We start from the raw sequence: 15,196 nt of genomic DNA on the forward strand, positions 1-15,196 counted from the left end.
GTGAAAGGTGCTGCCCTTTCACCTCACTGCAAAAAGTGTGTGTGTGTGGAAGAGACCAGGGATCATCCCTGGCATACTCCAAATGCACTTTTGTGCCACACACTGCAGAGGGACATGCCCAGCCCCGGGGTGTTCGCAGAAGGGGTTGCGGTGCAGAGATGTCAATAAGCTGAACCAGATCGTGTCTGAGCAAGCAGGGCGGGATCTAATGGGGGTCCCGCAAAGTGGGGGCAGTCTGTCTGCAGGCTCTTTGCTAGAGCCTGCGGCGGGGAGGCAAAGCATCAACTCCCCAGGCAGCTCTGCCAGCTTCAGGCTTTGCAGCAAATTTTGCCTTTATCATTGCCCATGTGTTTGGTGGACAGGGGACTCCTGTCTTCTAGGAGGCTGTTAGAAAATGCCTTTCAACAGCAGTCAAATTCCGTGCCCCCCCCCCCCAAAAAAAAAGAAAAGAGCAAGTCACAATTACACCCACACAGCTCTCCACGCTGCGCTAAGCTTCACCCCCCTGTCAGAAATGCACCCGCACCAGTAGAGTGGATATGTTGATTAAAAGTCCCCCAAAATGAAGAGATCAAGAGAAATCTGCCATAGCCCTGCAGCAAGGGTGAAGTGCTTTTTAATTAAGGACAAAGAGATGCAAATGTCCTGAATCATCACAAGCAAATAGCAAAATAGCACCTGTCAGAATATTAAAAAACAAGCACTCAGCGTTCCCTTGTGATCAGCTTGAAGGAGGCCTTGAGTTAAAAAAAAAATAAAAATTCCACCGAAAGTTGAAAAATGTAATAGGCTGAGAGTAAGTGAAGAAAATGGCTCGGTAAAGACAAGTGGGTATTACTTGCTGGTGATTTTGGCATGGGAACGTGTCACTGCAGCCGACAGAAGGGTCTGGAGCATCCCTGGCCCTGGCATAGCCTGCGCCGGACCCGTTCGGAGGGTCAGTTAAGTCAGTTAAGTGCACAAGGCACTGTTAACCTGCCCAGCCTGCCTGCAGGCTCCTTCCCATCAGTGGCAAAGCCCCGCTCCTCCCAGGTGCGAGATCCCTGCCGCGACCCTACAAAGCCCGTAATCAGGAACACTTGAATAACCCCAGTCAGCTGGGAAAAAATGACTTAATGTACACTGAAATGCTTTGCTGGAGGATCAGCCTGGGGGTCTGCTCCATGCTTATTCCCTCACCCGTGTCAGACCTACCCATGCTGAAGGAGAGGGGATTTAAGTCTTTCTGGGTAATGAAGGTGACAGGGTTGCATTTCAGAGCCGTGCGACAAGACCCCGTAAGCCGTTCTCCTCCTCGCTGTGCATTTGTTTGCGAGGCAGCCTGGGAATGCACAGGAAGGGTCCTGTACATGTCCAGAGCCTTTATTATTAGGATTGATTACAGGGGAAACTGGCTGGAAAGGATGCCTGGATGCCGATGCTGCTGGGGAGAGCAGGCAGGCAGTCTCAGGCTGATCAGGGCAGACCATTATTTTTCCAGAATAAAAGGGTTAAACGGGGAGGTTTGGGGAATTCTTTTGCATTTTGGATGTTTTCATTGCTATCGTTGCTTGCTTTCACCTAAAACCATTTGTGTTCAGGTTAAAAACCCAGAGATGGGGGGACATGGTGCTGTGAGGAGTGCCCCACACACGCAGCCAACCCCCTGGCCTCCAGCTGCTGGGCTGCACCCCAAAACGGTGGCCTTGAGCACCCCCTGGATTAATGACACGGCTGAGGCCACTGCTGTCCCCACTGCTGTACCAGAGCCGGGGGGGGATGAGGGCCGGGAAAGGCAATGAAAGGAGCGTGTGTTGGGAAACATGGCAAGAGCCAGCACAGCCCAGAAGCAGCGACAAAGGGCCGGGGCTGTGAAAGGAAGGCAGAGCAAAAGGGAAATGCCTGGAATAATAAGTGACAGACGGATGCCTTTGAAGGGGACTTGGATATCTTAGGTCTTCTGCCTGACCTACTTAAAACTGGCGTAATCTGATGAAGGAGCATCCTCCGGCTCTAAATATAAACTTCGCTCCTCTTTATTTAAATTCCTTCCCTCTGCCACCCAGGGGTAGGACTCTGGTCGACAGCTGGGTGCAAGGCACTGTATGTATTCTGTAGGTCCCAGAGTCCTGCAGAAGGGCCTCCCAGCCGGGGAGAGCTGGGGACTGCAGGGAGGCTGCTGGGCTCTTTTCCCGTGAGAATGGGCTGTGCAGCAGCAGAGGCACTAGCACAGACCCCAGAGGGACAGCACTGGCATTGTACGGTTTTCTAGCAGCCTATTTATGAATAGGAGCAACGCTACACTCCACAGGGCATTGCCTATAGGGGGATTACAGGATGCACTGCTGTCAGGTAGCCATTCCCAGCGCAAGCTGCAGAAAACTGCACATCAGGACCCAAAAGTCAGGGGTGTCCTATTAGCTCCTTGTATATGCGTGATCTGCAGTCAAAGATTTTTAATTTTAAATCAACAGCAAACCTGGTGCACAACAGAGTCCTGAGGCATCTAAACAATTGGTAAATTTAGGCAGAATTCAGCAATAAGTTTAAGCAAGAAGAAAACCAAACAAAACCACAATCCAAGAAAAAACAGCTGCAATCAAAGCACTTTTTTCAACCTGTTTTGAAATAAAATTTCTGCTTAAGAATGCCAAAATGTTTCATCGATCCATTTTCTAAATTAAATGCTTCACGTTTTTCCACTTCAGCACACCATTGTTCATTTAAAACTCAAATTTCTTTAAATAAAAAGGGTAGAAAAAGGACCACTGTTTTGGTTTGAACAAAAACTAAGATGACAAGATGAATTTTTTTCATTTTTCCTGTTTCACTGGAAAGCCATATTAAAAAAAAAAAAAAAGATGTTTTGATTCAATCTGAACCAAATTTAATCCATTCTTCACTCTGCTCCAGAGCAATTTCCATATCTGCAATGTGTATTCCCTGGAGAGCCGCTCTCGCTGCAGCCCCAGCCCTGTGCGCACACTTGGCGTGCACAGCTAGAGCTGGCATGAAGGGGATGTTCAAGCAACACTCAGCCAGTTTTGTTCAAACAACTCAGCAGCGATCAGGTATCTGGCACGGGGCCAGCTTTGTGAGAGAAATAGCGATCGCCGGTGGTAGAACTCCAGCAGAAATTAAGACCCATAAGCAGTGAGATGGCCGAGGGCAGAGCAGGGGGGGCAGACAGCCTGGCCCTGTTCCTGTGGGAAGCCCAGCAGCAGCACATCCCCAGCTCAGACAGGGACACTGTGCTGTCCCCAAGCAAGAGCAGCTGCCACCACCCTGGACTATTGGGCTATAGCCAGGGACGGTGCATCTCTGCTCTTGTCCTTCCTGCAAGAACTACAAAGCCAGGACATGCCAGGGGCTTCTGGAGCTCCAGGTCTTCCCATTGCCATGCGGGGAGCAAGGCGAGTTTGGTGAGAATTCCCAGCAGATCAGAGGAAGACTCATAACATTTTTTTATCAAGGGCTTCCGTCAAGCCCTTACAGCTCCCAGCTGCCTAAGAATATAAAATTTCCAGCTCATAGACTCTGGGACTGTATGAGCTATTTAGGAACTTTCATATGTTTTATTCAACTTCCTTATTTTGGTGGCAAAAATGTATGTGGGATTAGAAAGGAAAAACAATTAAATTAAAAAACAAGTCATTACAGAAAGCTAGCAAGCTGCATGTCTCTCAGTACCACCATCAGAATTCGATGAGTTTGTTCCCTTTGTGGGGATAGGCCCTGTTAATTTTCTTGGCAGGATCTCCCATGTTAAAGCAACAAGGCAAATGTTTGCTTTGACTTTTCAACAGTGTTTGTGAACCCTGGGAAGCTTGTGGAGGGGGAAGAGAAATTCTCTTAATCAGAAATGCTATACATGTTAATTTTTGCAAAGCTCAAATTTAGGGTCAGATTCGAACTGACAGAGTCTCCTTGAAGGAGGAGGAGGGGCAGAAGATAATATTTGGTAAAGAGAAGAGAAAGATGAGACAGGCAAAGTGGATTTTTTTTAAGCTTGCAGGGAGATACTAAACTCAATAAACAGACGAGAAAGGCAATGAGCAGCTATCAAAGCAGCAGCCGTTTTAAGAGCTGTACTCATCTGAAAGCAACTTTTAGTTCTTGTGAAAACTGCCGCCTTAACAGCTGTCCCAATTAGAGCCAGCCGGAAATTTCCCGATAAACCAACATTTTTGTCAGAAAATAATTCGCTGAGTCTGAAATGCTCCAAGTTGGCTGAACTTTTGTTGAATCGAAAAGCAGGGCTCCAACTGGGTCTGGTGCTCAGCTGCCAGGTTTGCGCTATGAGCAGCAGCACTGATGAAAAAGTCAATTTTGCTGAGCAGCTGCAGGCACCAGGAAGCGCCTGGTTCCCATAATTTATATTTGGGATGTGGTTTGAGTTGGAAAAAAAAAAAAGATAAAAAGGCAACTGAGTTCCTTATAAACTTGAACCAGACAAATTTGCTCATGCCATGATCCCATATGCCTGACCCATTTTAGGATCTGGCAGTTGGATCTGCGAGAAAAAAACACAACCCTAAAGTGCTGTGGAGAGGCCAATGCTGGAAGTGGCTCCTGCCAGGAGAGATGGCTCATGGCTGTGCCCACCTCTGCGTGACCCCAAGGCCAGCAGGTCTCCCAGGGTCTCGCCTTCCCTGGGTTGGCCCTAGGAGAAACATCCTGACACCACCTTCCTTCTCTTTTATTTTTTTTTTTAAGTATAGCAAAAACAATGACTACAGGTATTAGTTTTTTTCAGCTACATCTTTGAAAACTGATGTGTTACCACTGGACATATCACCAGATTTGTTCCAGCTGCCTCACTGCATCAAAAACTCATTAAAAGAAGGAAAAAGTCAACAAGACTTAGTCTAGGAGACCCTGTGCAGAGCTTTGCATGAGCATGGAGATATTTTAGCTAGCTGGATTTAAATTATATTTAAAAAAAAAAAAGTCACCAGCCAGGACAACCCAGACTCCCCTCAACCACCCTCCAGGGGTCTGCCAGACTCCGAGGCAGCTGCCAGGGCCAGAGGAGTTCCTGGGCCAAACTGGAGCTGTGTTTGCAGGGGAAAAAAGCTGTTAATGCTCTGTGTGACTCCTAACCAGCAGGGAAAAGCCTTTTTGTGAGTGGTGATGATTAATTACTAACAATAATTAACCTACAACAACAATGGCACTCACAAACTAGAGCAGAGGCACATGTCCCATCACGTGCAGCTCTGAATGAAAACAGAGTCTCTGCCCCAAAGGGATTTCTTTTTAAAAATGCCTAGAAATGATGACTGACACAACTGGAGCTTTTCCCCACGTGAGCGCTCCCCAGGGGCGGTTTGCAGGGTGCAAAGCCTGCTTGTAGGTGACAGTCTCCCTTCCCACATTGCTAGCTGTTGCTCATGGAGGGTGGCTCCGACGGCATCCCTGCGGGTCTCTGGTGCCCCAGGGAGAGGTGCTTCACTGGGGCCCTGCTGCCTCCCCATCACCAGTCCCACCTGGTGTCCATCACTTGCTGGCCCCATCACCATGCAGGTGCGGTACCAACGCTGCCCATCGTGCTGCCACTTACACCAACAGAAACATAGGGGTATGGGGCTGGAGCTTGAAATCATCCCCCTTTGGTCCATTAAAGTGATATTAAGGGCTTCTTGCTAAGGGCCCTCTGAAGCTAGAAAAAAAGCATCTGCCACATTCCCCATTTCATCTTGCAAGCTGTGAGATCCCACCCCTCTCACTGCCTATCCCTGCTGACAGCCGTGCTTCCTACAGAGCAAATGGGCTTGAAACTCCACGATCAAAGTAATTTGCATTGATTTCCATGGCCTGGTTTCTCTGCCTGGATTCTCCCCGTCCCTGTAGCTGCCCTGCCCCTTCGCAGCGGGAGCACCAGTGTCTTGCCTGTTTGGGGTTTTGCTGTATCCCTGTTCCCTTCCCACAGGAAAACAAAATATTGGTGCTGGACACCAGTGTTTACCTGCAGGTTTAGCAGCACACACACCGAGCTGCTTTTGCTTGACCCGGTCACAAGGCGGAGGCAAATGTTTCCCTGCACACCGTTTCCCAGCGAGCTTTCCCATCTCTGCTCCCTCACAGGTCACGTCAGCAGCTCGCCTATCCCCAGGCACTCTGTTTCCTACCAGATCAGCTCACTTGACAGCCCCTGTTTGTGCCCTCTAACCAGCCTGCCCCCTCGAAACCTCTCAGACAAAGAGCTCAGCCCCCAATAGGCTTTGCTGTAGGGCCAGTTGCCCCGGTGGGTGGCAGCCGGTGTCCCCAGCCCAGTCACTCCTGAAAGAGCTGCTTCTGCTTTCTGTCCCACTCAGAAAAGGACCATAACAGCATCTCTCACTCTGGGAGAAAAGAGGGTCTCCATGGCAGCTAGGAACAGAACTAGCATGACAGTAAGACTGTGCAAGAAACTTGATTTTTTTTTCTTAGAGAAAATGCTTCTATTTTTGACAAAAGGCCTTTTTGAGGTATGAAACCTCTTATGAAACTTCTCCCACATCAGTGCTTTACATAAACTATTTTGCTGTAGTTGTGTTATTCATTGCACACATATTACACCAGCGTGAACTAGTTTATCTCCAGAGAATGGAAACCAGAGCCTGGCTGTGGGGCAGGGCATCCTGCAAGCCACATCCCCTGCAGGTCATCTTGTCCAAGCCATGCCTATTACAAACAACAATTCAGCCTGGTGTGACTCCTCTGAACAGGGTAGAGCTGCACTACAGAGTGAGAAAAGGGTTTCACCAGCATGAACATCACCTTTAGCCATGAAGGAGGTGAGTGTAAATGGGCCAGGAAGCATCACACAGGTGCACCCTGAGTCACAGCCTCTGCTGGTGGGAGCTGCAAAGGTGAACAACATTATGCTGACCTGCTCCCAAAGAGCCCATGTGGAAGATGGCCAGCTACATGCTCATAAGGATTAACAGGGTGTACAGTCCATTCATTGCATTAGTATCACAACCTTATTTTTGTTTTTTCTCTAAGCCTGAGATGTCAGGGCTGATAGCAGAGAGTTTGTTTCACAGTGAATGTACAGCTATAGGTCAGGGGAACAAGTGAAAATGCCACCTTTGAGGGGAATTAGATCATTAACATGTCACAGTAGTACCTTGGGAAGCCAACCAGAGATTCCAGCTGCAGTTTCTTGCTCCTTCTGCTAGGAAAAATAAATAACACCTGCCAAGCGAGACCAGGCCTTTCTTTTCTAAAGAGATTAGTATTTTTTTATATCACCATTGTTTCACACCATTCTGCCAGCAAGAGAGTCATGATCTCATTTTCCATTGCCACAAAGTCTGATTTTGGGGGAGTAAAAGCTTTACTCCAAGCCTGGACTAAAGCATTAAAGGGAGTGCTCTGGGGACAGTAGCACAGAAGAGAAACCTATACACCACCCCACCTCCCATCACATCTGATGAACATTAAATTAATGGCAGTGCTATGCTAGGGTTATTCTCTTTTCTAGCTTTTCACGCTCTGCATTTTTTCCAGCAGCGATTTTACTCTGTGGGTCTTTGTTTCTGCTCCCCCATCCACACTGCTATTGCTTGCTTTCTAAATGCCCTAGAGATTGCCAGACCCTCCTCCCATCATGTGAAGAAGCATTGTCCATTGAAAAATATCATGGTCTAGGGCTGTTTGCTGCTCTGAAGCTGTCTTGGTTGGAGCCTGCAGGGGATTTCTCAGTGCTCAGCTCCCCAGCTGTGTAATGGAAGAAATAATCCTTATCTTTAGCATGTATCCTTAGCACTGAGGAACACTGTGCTGCTAACATCGACCACCATCCATGTTAAAAATTTTCTTTCCAAGCACATATGGAAGGAGATCTGCACAGTAGTAGCACATTTTAGAAGAGGCCACAGTAGGTAAAGCCAAGTCCTCACTGTGCCTGTTGTCCCATCTCCCAGTGGCTGCCCAGAGGAGATAAGGAAAGGGGCAGGTATACAGACTGTTCCTCCCTTTCCAGGGGAACCCTCCATGTTTCAGCAAGCCATCTCTCATGAGTTGCCACTGTCCTGTTGTCTCCTTGCTTTCCCCAGCTCTTGCTCCCCCCCTCTCCCTTGGCAGGGCTGGGAATTGCTTCCCACACCAGCTCAGGATGGAGAAGTGGAACCAAAAAAGACTTTGATTGCTGTCAGGCTACCTTATCAAGGTAGCCAGTCACAGGACAGCTGATGGCAGCAGCTGCCACCACTCCTGGCTTTTCTCTGCATTTCTCTCCTTCTGCTTCCCCTCCGGAGGACCAGCTGCAGAGCCAGCCCAAACCTTCCCAAAACTCAAAGCACTCAAGCCCTCAAAGTGGTGACCCCTTTGCTTGCACTGTGCCTGAGTGCCTAATTGTTCTAATAGTTTTCAAAGACTTCATTCATCTTCTGCCATAATTCAAGTCTTTGTTCCATGCCATGGTACGGAGAGAATAAAGCAGAGTGAGGACAATGGGGAAAAAAAAAAAAAATCAGACACCAAGGGGCAGATGACTCCTTCCCTTTGACCATGCACACAAGGAAAATCAAAGCTCCCTGGGTTTTTGTATGTCAACACCAATCTGGTCCAGGTGAGATAATAACCACAAATGCACAGGGCTGGGGTGCAAAGAATGGGAAGGGAACACACTGTTGTGGCTGGCCGAATGGTTTGACTGCTGGCAAAGCAAAGCCTTTTGTCCACTGATTTTTCTTTTCCTTGCGGATTACTTTATTGGTTACCTTTTGTGTTTCCCCTCTCTCTTCCCAAGCATCTTATTGCTCTATTTGGAGGATATTTCCAGAAGTTTAGGGGTGGCCAGGAAAGTGTAATTGAAAGCAAGGGCTTCACTGATCTGAACCCCCACTTCTAAAGGGGACGTTAACTCTGCACTGGAGTCTGACTGCATCAGTTGAATTCACCCTGGCAAATTTTTAACTCTTTACCCAGTACTTTTGATAAGCCATTTTCAGCCTATCAGGCACAGATTAACTCTTGGGTCCATCTGTCTGCAAGGTGATCTCTGTGCCTCAGGGTCAGCTGGTGAAGCCCCAGCTAGTCCTTTCCTGTCTTTGATTAGATGATAGGATGATTTTTTAATCAGAAGAATCACAGATGGCAAATAAATGAAGTTTCAAAAAGCCAAATTAATATTTATGCTAAAATTCACTGTCCCTTTTGTTTGCAACATATCCATGCATCAGGGGGATTGTGATTTTTTGAACTTCTCTGTCCAGCTCTAGCCCAAGCACAGGAAGTAAGCTAGGAAGGTTTGGAGTCATGCCACACAAGCAGGTTCAAGGCAGGGAGACACCTAAGAACAGGAATATATTCACAACTGAGGCTTTGATTCTCCAATCTTCCTGGTGTTTACAAGGAGGGGGAGAGAGATTGTTTAACTTTGAAACTCCAAAATGGCCTTGGTGTCCACAAAGGTTTTAGAGAGTGCTTGCAACACAGCAGGAGCCAGGGATTAAGCTCTAAATCCATGTTTTGTCCCTGAAAAGCTGTCCTGATCGCTAATAAAGTGAACTCTGTGCTCTCAAGAAATATTTATCTACATCATTAAAACTCCCTGCTATTGTTGGGCATGACTGACAGTCAGCAGCTGGGAGCAAAACCATGGAAGCCCTTCAGCCTGAGTTTGGAGTGCCCCTGCTGAGCAGAACAAGGGCGAAGAGAGAGTTGGAATAGCTAGGGGGTGCCGATGGGGACGGAGGTGCCTCGTCAGAACTGTGACAGCATCATTAGCAGCCCAAGCCAGAATAGCAGGGAAGCTGGGGTCAGGGCAGAGGGCCACCACTGGTGCTGCAGAGGGAGGCTTGAAGACAGCATCTCAACGCACCGCCACTGCCCCCACGTAGCTCTCATCTGTCCCCCATTTACGTAAGCCTCATTTACCTCAAATGCTGCAAACAGAGGAAAGAGCTGCAGCATGACAATACTCATTCAATCAGCTCCTGCAAAATGCAGCACTTTGCAGAACAGGCTCTGCTCTTCCATAGCTCCTTCCAGGAGGTGGGGAGTCCTCAAGTGCAACAGGTTGTGACTCTGCAGCCTGTAAGACCAAGGGGAGAGGTGACCACTCCCCCAGAGGGGAGGGCTACAGTCAACTCCTGCTACTGAAATTTTGGCTGGGAAGCCACTTTGCACAACCAGTGTGAATACCACAACCTAGGCAAGACTATTAGAGAACTGCAGCCCTTTCAGGCAGTGGGAAAGCAATGGAGCAAGGGGACCAAACCTGTACACCACATGAGAAGTCCTAGCATGTTCTGGGGTTTCCCAGGCTGATGTGAACCCATTTTTTGAAATGCCATCCTAGAAACCATCCTCTAGTGTGCTGCTGCAGAAGCACTGCACATCCCACTGGCCACGGGGAGATCCTGGCACATGGGCACAGGGACTTGGGGGCTCTGCCTGGAAGAAACATCACCAAAGGCACTCCAAAAACCCCTGAGTCAGGTGCTGAGCAGCAGGCACACAGCTGAATAGCACTGGACCAGTATCACGTTAACCCGGCCTCTTTGGGCACTGGCCACATGTACATCATGCTGCAGCTCCCCAGCACTCAGCTTTTGCTCAGGAGCTGCTGTACTCAGAGGCATAGGCAGAAGGAAACACACTGCGCCTTCAGACGCCGCAGGCAGCACAGCTTGTCCCAGCCAGATCACTGGCTATGCAGACCCCTTGGCTCCCTCAGCCCCCAGAGCCATGACTGAGGTAGTTAAAATGGGGTATAGTGCATAAAGTTCAAGTGTATAATTACGTGAGGCAGGCAGAGGATGGACAGGGATCAAGGGTTCACCTTCTCTTCTAATGCAAGCACACAAGGAGACATCAAATGGAAGGGGAAAATCATAGCCAAAAGTTAAAGCAAATTATTAAAGGCATTGTCCAAATGCCTCCTAAACACTGACAGGCATGGGACATGGACCATCTCTCTAGGAAGCCTGTTCCAGTGTTTGACCCCCCTCTCATTAAAGAAATGCTTCCTAATACTGAGTCTGAACCTTCCCTGGCACAGCTTTGAACCATTCCCACCCATTCTATCACTGGGTACCAGGGAGAAGAGATCAGCACCTCCCTCTCTACTTGCCTTCCTCAGGAAGCTGTACAGAGCAATGAGGTCACCCCTCAGCCTCCTTAACAGAAGGATAACATAATTAAACATAAGGATGTGGCTTTTACAGGCAAGTCTCTGAGCCACAGAACGCTGGAGGCTGGGAGAGTACCCTGGTGAAGCTCTGCAAGATGCATGAGAGTGAAAGAGAGCCTAAGATTATAGGAAGCATCTGCTGTTTGACTGCTATCAGAAATTGGACACTGTTTAGACAAGGCTTTGGGCTCTCCCAGTATAGCAGCTCTTCTGTACCTGCAGATTGTGAGCCCAAACACTTGCACTAGTGTTGGGTTAATTTTAGGAATACCTGCCTTTTCTCCTGCACATAGCTGGGCAATATTTTTTCAGCAAATGATTTATTTGCTTTAAATAAATGCAATTTCTAGGCATCCAAAGTGATAAAAAAATTCAGGTCAAATTCCCCAAATAGCTTCCACCACCAAAAAAAGCAACAAACGCTCTGAAGGGTTGAGCAAATCACATGGAGAAGGGTTGGAGTCCTTCAGAAACACTCCTTTTTTGATATTTCCAAAATGCTTCTATTTCAGGCACTTCCCATATACACCAGGGATAGGCTCCTTGCGAGCCCAAGAAGCACAGACCCAATTTGCTGCTCTCCCCTGGGGTTACATCCCCCCAGAGCTCGCTCCTCAGCACCACGCTCCATCCTGCTGCAAAAGCCTGCTCTCACCCTGTCAGGACTAGTGCAACTCACAGGACCTGCTTTGAACATCCGTCAGGCTGGAGCAGGACCCTGAACAGGCACAAGACAGTTCCATCTCTGCCACAGTCCCTGCACTGGCTGCAGTCCTCTCCAGCCTGCACTCCAGGCCCCAGAGACCCCTTTGCTTGAGCCGTGTCCTAAATAGTCTCCACATGGTGCCTCTGCTTCTTCCTGCAACAGTTGTGGGGCTCAGCAAGCTGGCACCTGGGCAGCTGATTTCTACAGGCCCACCTGGGTTTCATCTCATTATCCCTCTCCCTCCCCAAATCACCAGTTGCAGCTGAGCTGAAACAGCTTCCTTTCCCACATGGCTTGAAAAAAATGACATTTTTCTGTGCAAGAGTTAAAGTGCCAAGGGATTCTTTTAGCTTTGGAGGAAAGTTCCCCCAAATGGCCACCCTCTTCCAGGCAAAGGAAGAGACACAGCATTTCAGGGGGGTATAGGTTATGCCAAGGAGAGTTTGGCTGAATGCTGCAACCCAGATCCTGGTAACAGCAATGCACCAGGTTCTCCTTTCACGCTATGGTCTGGCCAAACAACTTCACTCGTAGATCCTTGGATGTCCCCTTGGAGAATATTTAGGGGGCTACAGAATCAAAGACCCCTGACCAAAGTGTTGGCTGGATCCAGATGCCAAACGTTGACTTTTGCCTCTTGTGGCATGCCTTGGCCTTCAGGCCCATTTTCACTTTGAAAGAAAACCAGCACTATAGAGCTTTTGCTGATTTTACACAGCATCTCCAAACTTGGAATCTCTCTTCAGAAGCCCAGGGCTTTCCAGCTGGAAATGTCTCCCTACAACCCCAGTTCAGACTAACTCATATCCAGAGGGGCTAACATCATCCCCGTTTGATTTGCAGAGAAGCCACAAGCATTAGCATCAGATCTCCGAATAAGCGTGTAGATATCTAGCTCTGAGTGAATATCTTGGCTTCCAGAGTATTTTGACTAATGTAGTACACATTGTTCCCAAATTTTGGGAACAGAGAGGCTCATTGATTCAGACTGGGTAAAACACAGTACACTTGTGGGGAGTGCATTTGAAATTAATTAAAGATTGCTTCCATCAGACCTGCTTCTGTCCCTCCTTATACCCCTCCCAGCACATAGGTCTTACTGGGCCAGCCCTGAGGGCCATTGGACTATTCCCCCTCGCAGGGAAAGGATCTCTTCTCTCCAGGGCTGAGTTTTGGGGAACAAAGCAGCATTAGCACATCCTGATTGTGTTTAACTCCCGTTATTTTGTAGAGTGCTTCATGAAACCTTAGTTTTTCTAAAAGTATTTTCTTCAGCTAAATTCCACTCCATTTTCTTCAGGCAATAAATGAATTTTGTTTACAAAGTACTTCAACAAGACTTGAAATTTCATTTATGGAAAATGGGCCTCAGACTTCCGAGGCATTTGAAACCATGCTGAAATATGGCAATTTCAAGCACTTACCTGTCTCCTTCCCGCAAGTCTCCGAATCAAAGGTTACCATGACAACGAAGCCCACTCTCAGTCCAGCAGAATGAATTGTTTTTACGCGACATCATTATTAGCCAGGACCCAATAAAATTACGCAAATGAGATCCCCAGACAGCAGGACTGCAAAAAGCCCAAACAAGCAGCATAACAATTACACTCTAAACTTAGCAAATGAAGGAAAATGTCACCCAACTCCCCAGCAATAGCTCTTTAAAAAAAAATACCAAAAAGGCTGACCTCCTCCCAGCACCCCTGCAGGGCTACAGAAGTAGACCAGCTCTGCCCTGTTACAGGTTGGACTTGATTTCCACCCTGGGAGGTGGCACAGTTACCTGCACATCACAGCAGACAGCCACTAGTGTTCCCGGCAGGGATGCTGACTCCCAGCGTACTCCCAGGAAGCTGGTTTGCATTATGCTGTCTGCATGGAAACCCAAAGAGGGAGGCATTGCTGCCTTGGGTGAAACGCAGCTTCTTGCCACCTTGAGCTCCCCATGGCCATCGCATGATACACCCAGGGCTCTTTCCCCCCAGCACCTGGAGCATCCTTACCCCAAGGTAAGGAACTCTGCACATCTCTGCTCCTTAACCAGGACATCACACCACCACCATGTGATGACAGACATCAAGGGGTTCCCCTGCCCCGGGCCACCTGCAGATCAATCTCCACATCTCCTCTGAGCTAGGGCCCTCACAAGCCAGTTGTTTAGAGATGCTTCCCTTTATAACCATGGTCAGGTGAGCCCAATCCTCTCCTCCCAATGAGGATGTGAGTGAGGTCCTCCAATCCTAGTTGATTGAGGGTTTACACTTGAAAATGAGTGTATTCTGGCAGCAGCTGTTCTCCAGAGGAGAGAGAGGGAGTCACTCAGCAATAAGTTGCTATAGATGGTCATTCAAGCATAATAAATTCTCCTTATCAACCCTGTCTCGCTACCCCTCATAATTTAAGCTGGCTGTAATAAGGCAGTATGAAGGTAAAGGCAAGCTTTACAGTCAAACTGGGGATTACAGTCTGGCACAGATATTTAAAGATTCACAATAGCAAAGAGAAATCGTAAGAGGAGCCTAAACAGCTTCCCTTGAATGCTGGGAGATGGGCTGATGAGTTATGGTCATTTCCAGCACAGGTCTGGGCTGATGTATAGTTGAGCTGGGGTCAGACTGGAGATGTACTGCTACCAGGCTTCTTGAGCAAGTGTAAAACCTGAATGTGCTGAAAAAATAGTGCATTGACTTTAGAGAAGGTTTCTGTCTGTATTATATGCATTTTATCTCTTTTTTTTTTTTTTAATCCAGATCACTGCATGCTTTTTCTTTCTTTCTCTGAATAAATTCAGCAATACTATTTTGTCTCCTATTCTCCCCCATTCTTCACAAAAGCCCAGGAAGTACCTTTCCCCTTATAAGCAACTTGCCACTCTGCATAGGAGCTAGGAGCCTTTGCTTTCTGATTCCCTCATTAATGAAGCTAGCCCAGACCAGTCCTTCCCAGGCCTAAGCCTGAAGTTTACAGCACCACATCTGAAGGAGAGTTTGTAGACCTGAAAGCTTAGCTTCTTTTCCCCAGCTGTGCTATCTGTGTAATAAAAAAATACTGCTTTTTCCTACCAGCCTTGCCTCACTTATGTCCGTAGACTATCACGGCCGCAATACTGCCTCTGCTGAAACCACTGCTGTCAATTCCTAGATTGTTATTTATCAGGGATCCCAAAGTGCTTTTATAAAATGCCTAATGCTCAGCTAGCTCCTACACCTCTCCCCTTCTGAAGAAAATCACCCAGTGCTGTTTTTCTGGGACATTTTCTCTGTGCTAGCCAAAAGGGTGGCTGTGGGGATGGGGGTGACGCAGCCCTGTTCAGCCCAGGGTCCCTGCTGTCCCTGGGCTGGCTGACTCCCCTGTCCCACCTGAGTGCCCTAGGGCTGTGTCTG

Source organism: Aptenodytes patagonicus, chromosome 9, assembly GCF_965638725.1.
Source record: "Aptenodytes patagonicus chromosome 9, bAptPat1.pri.cur, whole genome shotgun sequence".
In the NCBI taxonomy this organism is placed as follows: Eukaryota; Metazoa; Chordata; class Aves; order Sphenisciformes; family Spheniscidae; genus Aptenodytes; species Aptenodytes patagonicus.